The sequence below is a fragment of the Miniopterus schreibersii genome (assembly GCF_964146895.1).
Source record: "Miniopterus schreibersii genome assembly, chromosome: 16".
Taxonomy (NCBI): domain Eukaryota; kingdom Metazoa; phylum Chordata; class Mammalia; order Chiroptera; family Miniopteridae; genus Miniopterus; species Miniopterus schreibersii.
In genome coordinates, this window is record NC_138116.1 from 14,013,894 (window position 1) to 14,022,860 (window position 8,967).

Consider the following 8,967-nt stretch of genomic DNA (forward strand, 5'->3'; position numbering starts at 1 on the left):
GATGCTGTAAGGAGGGATGACAAAGGAGTCCACCGGCCTGTGCCCCTCATTCCCAGCCACCATGAGGGAAGGGTTTTACTCCAGATCCCTTCCCAGCCTCCTGCCTTCTCTGAGCTGAGGGAGGTCTGCCCTTCAGCCAGCGGAGGAAATCCATGGCCTACTCAGCGGCTGGGCAGGTCTTGGAACACAGGTCTCGCTGCTTCCTCCTCTGAGCTCCCTGGACCCATTTGCTCTCAGGGACTTCCCAGAATATAAACAGCAGCTTTGGTCAACCTCCTCCTTAATTTTATAGATGAAGACACAAAGCCTGGGGGTTCAGGGGCAGATTCGGTGACTGGCCCAAAGTCACTGTAAATAACCACAGTGTGGGGACTGGACCCCTAGTCTCCTGCCCCTAGTTTTGCCCTCTGCTTGGTGATCCTGATGTTGGGGGTAGGGACTTAGGCTGATGAAAGATCATACTGCCTGGCTCCAGCTTTCTGGACACACACACACACACACACACACACTTCATTTGTAGCCGTTAAAATGGGTGCAGGTGCAGCTCTGCGAGTTAGCCCAGGCACCCCTGTGTGGAGGGAGCCAGGAGGGAGCTTTCTCTCATTTCCCTGCTAGTGTCCCTGGGAGTTCCCTGTGGAGGGTACTTCTGGTTTCGTGGCCACTCCCACAGCAGTGGTCAGGGTGGCCTTCTTACACACCCCCTTTCCTACCCAGCCCTCCCTGCCTCTTCCCAGATGTTGTGGACAAAAGCTTGAACTTGGCCCTCACTTGCTTTGTGACTTCAGGCTGCCTACTGCCTCTCTCTGGGCTTGCAGCTCAGTTTCCTGACTCTGACCTTGCTATTTAAAAAGTCTTGGATACTGTGGTCCGGAGAGCTGAGCCAGAAGCCCGTCCCAGAGCAGTGCTGGCTTCCCGGGTAGAGCAGGGGAGCTTCAAGTTAAACTGAAGGATATCTGGGCAGTGCAGGCAGGGCCCAGGGGACAGTGTTGCTACCCTCCTTGCCTAGGGATCTCTCAGCCTTCCTGCTGCTCCCCAGGCTCTGAGATGAGTGGGGGCACCCCATGAGTCTTAGATACTGACATGACCTCTACAAGGGACACGGGCTGGCTCAGGTTCTTGAGGCACTTCCCTCTCAGCACCTGCTTCCCTTGGCGGCCCCTTCGGGGAAAGTGGGAAAAGGTCCCAACATTTGGGACTATTGACTCCAATAGTCTTCAGCCCCATTGTGCAGTGCCGGGGCTCAGTTTCCCTCCTTTGTGGCCAGGCCTGCCCCCAAGCCTAGCTCCCAGGAGGGGCGGGCCTGCGCTGCCTCTGACTTCCTGTTTGTGAGTGGTTAAGGCCTGTGGCTTCTCTCCTGTTGTCTCCTCGGGGCAGGTTATCTGTGCTGCCATCTCCGCCTGCCTGCTGAGTGAGGCCGGGGGCGTGCAGCTGGAGGGGAGGGCCTGCTTTTCTTCTCTCAGACAATGCGCGGTCATTTCTCCCACCCTCAGGGCCTCCTCTCCCTTGTGGGTGTTAGGCCTTCAAACATTTTTTCTCTGTTCCCCCTCCTTGCCCGGTCAGCTTCTACCCTAACTCCTCTCCTGCCAACCCTCTCATGTCCATACTCACTTCCTCTGGGGAGCCTTTTCTGGTGGACCCCCTGTGACTCTGGGGTTGTCACTGTAGCATCCATCCAGCCCCACGGGACCCTCAGCCCCACCCAGGACTAATTTGCACGTGTTGTTCTAATTTTGTAGGATATATGTACCCGTGGAGGTGTGTCTTTGTGTCCTACTTCACTGTCAGATTCACGCCTGTACAAGTAGAAGCCAAGTGTCCCCATCGGACCTGAACCTCTGGGCCTGCTTTAGATACCCACACACAAAGCTCCCATAGCCGGCGTGTGTGTCAGAGTGGGAGTCCCTGAAGACAGGTCCTGTGTCCTTTAATCCTCGGGCTCACCTTTACCTGCCCACAGCCTCAGCTTGCACACAAAGATGGCTGTCTCCGGGGTCAGTGGGGTTGAGGTGGGAGTGAGGAGTTGTGAGCCTGGTGTCCTCCAGGATCCCAAGTCCGGACCCCAGCCAACTCAGCCCTGCCGCCCGGTGAAGGACTATACCCGGTTTGTTTCTGATATCGCTGCCCCACCCCTACTCCTTATCTTGGTCCCTACTCCCCCTTCCCCTTTTGCTACTCTGGGCAGGAATCTGACCCCTAGACTTAGAATGTCAGAACTGGACAAGACCATGGAGGACGTTTTATAGCAGAGTCCTAGTGAGCTCAGGCTGCCCAGGGAGTCTCTGGCTAAGCCCAGACCTACCACCAAGGGGTGGAGTTTGAAAAGTCAACTTGAACTCTCTCCTTCACCAAGGGAGGCATCCCCTCTCAGCCACCTCCTCTCTCAGCCACTGGCCATCCTCAAGGGTTTGTTTAGTTTCGCTCATCCTGGGGAACTCAGCCAACAAGTGGCTTTGAGGTGGGAGTCAAGCCTCTCTCAAAACAGTGCCTGTGTTCTGAAGCCATCCCCAGCTCCCTCTAGGCACCCTCCCAAACACCAGCCTCAGATTCCCAAGCCAGCCTTCCTGGGTGTTTCCGGGAAGAGGGAGGTATGTCCAGGAGTGTGCAGCAGGCCTCCTGCAAGGTGTGTCTGCAGGCCTGAGCTGAGTGCCACCCACAGTGTGCCTGTGTGGCTACGGGCCTGCTCTGCCTCTCTGGAAAAGAGATTGAATCTTTTGGGGTCTTCGGGCCCTGTGTGTCTGTGTGTATCATGTGTATCTGTGTGTGTCTGCGTGCGCGCATGTGTGCACAGGTAGGCACCTGCTGGTCTTCCTGTCGGTCAGTCACACAGGCCTCACCTGGAGCAGGGCTTCTAGTCCAGTGCTCCCGCCACTCAGTTGGTTGGTTCTTACTCTCTCTGTGTCGTTATCTCAGACCATGCCCCTTCCTCCTCCTTGATTTGTCTCTGGCCCTGTCCCGTTTCTCCTGGTTTGAGGCCCAGAAGAGCTGGGATTCACTGCGGGACTGGGGGAGAATTCCAGGGTACAGGGACCCTGAGTGCCCCCTCAGTTCCATCCCCTTTCAACCCCAGCCCCAGCCCCTCCAGAAACTTCTTGTCCCCAGAAGCTCTGTGGGTGGAGAGGCTGGGACTCAGTCTCTCTCCTCAAAAAATGAGATATATAATTTAAAAAATCATGGTGGTTTTTGGTCTTGGGCATTGAGGACACGCAAAGGAAAGGAGGCTCTGTTGTCACAGGACAGCAGGGACCAGGAACACCCTACCCTACTCAGGACAGGAGGGGGCTGGGCTGGAGACTATAGAGGGACGAGTGTGTCCCACAGAAGGAACCTCAGGTCTGACTTGCTGCAGGTCACACGCTGAGGGGTCAATGGCAGAGCTGGGCTCTGAAGCCAGGCCCTTTGGCTCCCAGCCTGTGACTCCCCTTTGCTGGGGCAGAGCACCCATGAGGTGATGGCCATGGAGGTGCTGTAGACAGAGGGTGAGGGGCAAAGACCTCTAGGAGGAGGGGCCCTGAAGGGTGGGGGTCCGGGAACCCAGGTTACTGCACATCTTTGATATTCTTATCTTCTTATCACCTGGGGCAGCCACTTCCCCTCCACCCAGGGTCTGGGGCAGCGGGGTGCTGTTAAAGGGGCACTGTCCCATTTCTGGCCAGCCCGCCCTCCTTACCCCTGTCTCTTCAGACCCTGGGAGGTCTTTCTCTGAAAACTGGGGATGGAAAGCAGTTTTCCAGGTTGAGGGTTGCCTTCCTGAAGGAAAGGATGGGAGGCAATCTCCCTCCCTGCTGCCCTCAGCCCATGCTGGTCCTCTTCTGGGCCTTGAATCTGAGGGTTCCCTCAAGTCTGTGTGGGCCTGACCCTGAATGGGGGACCCAGAGAAGAAGCCGATGGCCTTCTGGGAAGGAATCTGGGTGATTCTACGCCCTCTGCCTCCCTCAATCTATTCCTCTATATTCCAGAGTCAAACCCACTGAGAAGCTTGGAGAACCTTGGGGAAAATGTGTGGCCTAGGCCCAGCTCAACCCAGCCCCCTCCCCACACATACCCACACCCTGTTCCCCTCCCCCAGCCAGGGACCCTGGGATGGGCAGCTTCCTGCCTTCCCCATGGGGAAAGCGGGGGTGGCGTGCAGGTGGGCGGGCCATGCCCACATCCGGTGACTGCCAGAACCTCCCTTCAGAGCCTTTTTCCCTCCACCCTTCTAAGCCCAATGGCACCCATGCCCCACCTGAGACCCTGTCCTCACCACTGCTCTGCCCTGCCCTCCCATCCCTACAGGCCCGAGGGAAGCATGAACACCCAGTCTAGGGCCAACAGGCCCACCTGACCCAAGTGTGACCCCATACTGTGTTGAGGGTGCAGGTCTTGCCTCCTGCAGGCTGGGGCTGGGGAGGGGTGGCTTTGTGGGGCGCTGAGGGCAACTGATTCTGTAGGTGACATTGCCATGTGCTGGCCCAGACCCCCTTCATGCATTTGCTCCTCTGTGGCCGCTCTGGGCAGCACCTGGAGAAGAGCCACAGCTTCATCTGAATGCCACTGCTTTCCCAACGGAAGGGAGTTTTCTGAGTTGGGGTCAGTGGGGGTGGAGCTCAAAGAAAAAGTCCTTTTCTTGTGCCGGAATGCAGAACTCTGTGTTTTGGGCACTCACGGAAGGCCCAGACAGTAGCCCCAATGTCCTGAGTCAGTCCCAGACTCTTGAACCATCCTCTGGGGCTGGTGCCATGGGGGATGGGCAGGCCTGGGGTCCCGGAAGCCACCTGCCCAGGGCGTGTGAGATGGTCTCTTCAGCCCCCCTCCTGCCAATACCCAGCCTTGTCTCTGGTTTCCTGTCAGTCTGTCCTCCCCAGGGAGGGGAGGGGCACACTGATCTCCAGGCGGTGTGGGGGCGGGCTCCAAGACCGTTGGGCGCCCTGAGATCTGGCCCACGTGGCCTCGGGGTTATAAGCCCTGCCCGCCCTGAAGGGAACCCCACTTGGGAGCCTGGAGCACAGGGCTTGCTCTCCTCAGCCCTGCAACATCAGGTAAGGGTCTGAACCTTCATTTCAGCTCCAACCGGGGATCCTCGACTCTGGGCCTCAAGGGCCGATGAGGGCTTGGGCTGCAGGCCCTGGGTGGATATGCTTTCAGGAGGGGCTTCAGGAGCGTGGGTGCCAACACTTTAGGCAAAGCTTCAGGTAAAGAGGTGCGATCACCCTCAGGTCTACACCTTCACGGTGAGACAGCTCCTTAAAATCCTGGGCCTTGACTTCCTTCTGGACAAGGAAGGGAAAATGGCCTCTGGGCCCCAGATGCAGAAAGACGTATCTGAGGCTTCAAGAGATAAGAGTCAGAGAGTAGGGTGGGGATGGCAGGCGGTGGGCAGAAGGTGGGCAGAAGGTGGGCAGGAGCTGAAAAGTGGGACTTGGTATCAGCGAGAGGCCCTCAGCATCTCCTCCACCCAACATGGCCACCATCTCTGCTGCGATGGCCTTGGGCTCCTGCCTGGGGAGCCACCAGCAGTGAAGGAGTCAGGGCCTTGGGCTGGTGAGGAGGCTGGGGAGCCAAGGCTTTGGGGGAAGGAGGCTGGAGACTGAGGCCTCTCTGAAGGGAGGAGGCTGTGGCTGCCTCAGTTGGACTCTGGAGGCCAGGTAGTGTGGCTGGGAGGGGTCACTCAGGGGGTCAGAGTTAGGAGTTAGGGCCGGGGGTGAGGCCTGATGAGTAGTGGAGGTCTCTACCTGAGTGGCCCTGAAAGTGGGGGGATGGGGTGGAGCCCTAGGGGGAGGGGAAGAGGGACGCAAAGAGGAAGTGGGGGGAGGGAGGTAGAGGAGGCAAGGTCTGGCGCCATGCTGAGTCACCGCCCACAGGCCCAGGGCGGGCCCTCTGGGGGCCCTGGGGCTCGGTGCTGGGGTCTTAGGAAGCCACAGGGAAGGCCGGGGAGGGTTGGGGGCTCTTGGAACAGGAGTCAGGAGGAGAAGCAGGCGGCCTGAAGAGTACCCACAGACGGACAGACAGACAGTGCAGTCACCCATAAAGTAGAAAGCACTACTAACAGCACTGGAGGGTGTAGTGTTTCCTACTTTATGGATGAGTGTACTGTGGGCTTCGGAGACCACGCCACTGCCGCCGCCTGCCACCGTCTTCCTCCACGCTCCGGACCATGTGTGACAGGTGAGCCCCTCAGGCACCTTCCCCACCCTGCCCAGAACCCTCAAAGGCCTCCACTGCCCCCATGCCGCTGTCCTGCTGGTTCTGGCCAACCGGGAGAAATGCCACACCAGCTCCGCTGCTGCCAAAGTCTGGGAGGGCTGGACATCGGCACCTGGTGCAGCTGCGGAGAGGCCCCGAGTGGACAGACACCGGGACGAAGAAGAGGCGGGAAAGGCGGGTAGATGGAGGGAATGAGGGCTGGTGTCTGGGGCCCCACAATAATAAACAATGGACTCTGCTTCTCTTTTGTCTGAGACTTTGTTGCTGGGGGTCAGGTGGGAGGGGTGGGCAAATGGTCTTAGCAGGCACATGGACGACTGGGCACACAGAGGGGCTGGGAGAAATGGCTTTGGGCTGCTTATGAGACCACAAGAGGGCCCGGGGCCTGCCAGGGTAGGCCTGGGGTGAGACTTCCCTGCAAACCCAGTAAAGGGAACAGGACATGGAGGAGCCCGATTATGAGGGGCCCTCCCAACTTTTACCCTAGCTCTGGCACTGCCCTGCCCTCCATCTGCTTTCCACACCCCCAAACTGAAGGCCGCTTGCCTCCATTTCTAATGTAAGAATGCCTAGGGATCCTGGGTAGTATAAGAATTGGGCACATACACACACAAAGCATCAGATACTAATATACAAAGCACACACCACAGCATGCATGTGATTTACACACAGGCGCCCCATACATGTATGCCATCAACATACATATACAGTCACATATACACATGGGACATGACTGGTATGTCACACAGTGACACAGGGATACACACACACACTCAGGACACATACATATTCAATAGTGAACACATGCAATGATATAAACACTTATGTGTGTCACAAACAGAAGAGCATACAAATACGTACATAGTGACATTCACATAATAAACACATTGGTTCTAAACACACATACATAGTGACACATTCATACATGGTGATAAATATACAATAAATGCATGGTGATATAGATATAAATAAAACCATGTCATTACACATATTTACCTGACTATATGGGAATCTGTTGTTATGTATTGTGTAATGCCATATAATGGCATCCATATACACATATTATGACATATGTGTTATACTTTATAGGCTCACACAATCATAGCCTCACATTCACATAAAAATACAGACACTGTGGCAAGTAGACATATGCAGAGGCATACACAGAAGCATGCATACCCAATGAAACCCATAGACAATAGCACACACATGATACATATATGTATGCCTATATAATACCATGGCCCCACACACATACAGAGGTAAATACATGTCTATTCTATATATGACTACCATACATATGCATGCACATAACGGCATGCATTTGTACTGACATAAACAGTAGCAACACACATCATGTAGTGGTGCACAAACTGATCTGCACACTGCTTTAGGAAAGTGAGGATGGCACCACCACCCCATACACCAACCCCCCCCCCCCCCCCAGTTCCAGCAGCTCTGCCTGCTGCAAACCCATTGGTAGGGGCTCTGTAGTTCAGTACAGCTGCTGCTATTCCCTGGGGGTGCCACACGAGGGCCCCCAACCTTGGCTGAGGCTGGCTCGTGTGCAGATGGACTGAGTCTCAGGATCCAAGGGGACAGGGGCAGCCTCCCTGAGGGGTAGGACACCCTTGTCTCGGAGGATTCCATCTAGGCTCCTGCCCCCATGGACTGGTTACTTGTGGGTGGGGGAGTTCCCATGTTCTTGTCTAAAAAAGCCATTTTCCCATAACATAAAGGACTACGGCTAGACAGAAGATGAACTTCCTGACAGTGTGGGGCAAAGCCAGCCCAACAGACCATGTGGTCTCCTCTGCTGGCTGGCGATGACCAGGTTGCCCCCAAAATGCCCTCTTCCAGGAGGAAGCTGAAACAATTTTCTCAGCCAATTTCTCTATCTCTTTGCTTCTGTCTTCCTGTTTTCATTCTCTTAATTTCTGTTTCTCTTTGTATTATCTCAAATCCCAATTTTTCTATTCCTGCCCTTCTCCATGGCTGGCTCTCTGTCTGTCATACCACCTCTTTTCTCTGTCTCAGTCGTCTTGGGCCGGGGCCGATGTCGGGAAGACCACCTTCAGCCCCTTGCCTCTGCACCCTGGAAGGTATGAGGGGTGTGGGAGGCCACATGTGGGGGGCTTTAAGCCGGGATCCCGTGAGGAACCTGCTCTTCCCCTAGTCCCGACCCTATCTGCCGGTCCAGCCCACCAGTCCAGCGCCATCACCATGGAAACCGGCAGCCGACTTCCTATTGGTGGGTGGGAGGGGGGAGGGGAGGAAAGGGCTGGCTCTTCCCTGCTCACCCCCTAGATTCTAAGGCTCAGCCTTCTCCGTGCCCACCGTCTCCGGGTTCCAGGGCTGGAGGGGACCCCTGCAGTCCCCAGAGCTGAGGCCAGCAGGGACTGAGACTATGATGCAAGCAGCCCACCGACCCAGGCCTCCTTAGGACCAGCCCGTCTGCCCAGCAAGCTATCCAGCTGGCGAAGAGCAGCGGAGACAGGAGCCGGAGATAAAGGACCACATCGGATCTTTGGGGATCACCCCCAGCAGCCCGTGGACCCTAGCCAGGCTGAGGGGTCGTGATGGATGGTCAGACTCACAGACGCTGACGGACACACAATGACACGGATGCACACAGCTGCACAACACTGAGATGCTCAGATACAACCAGTGACAGCATCACAAACTGCCACAGCCCTGCAATACAGACACCCACACACACACAGAAACAACTGGTAACTCCGAAACAGGCACAGACAGTGACACACAGAACCACTACCCTCCAGT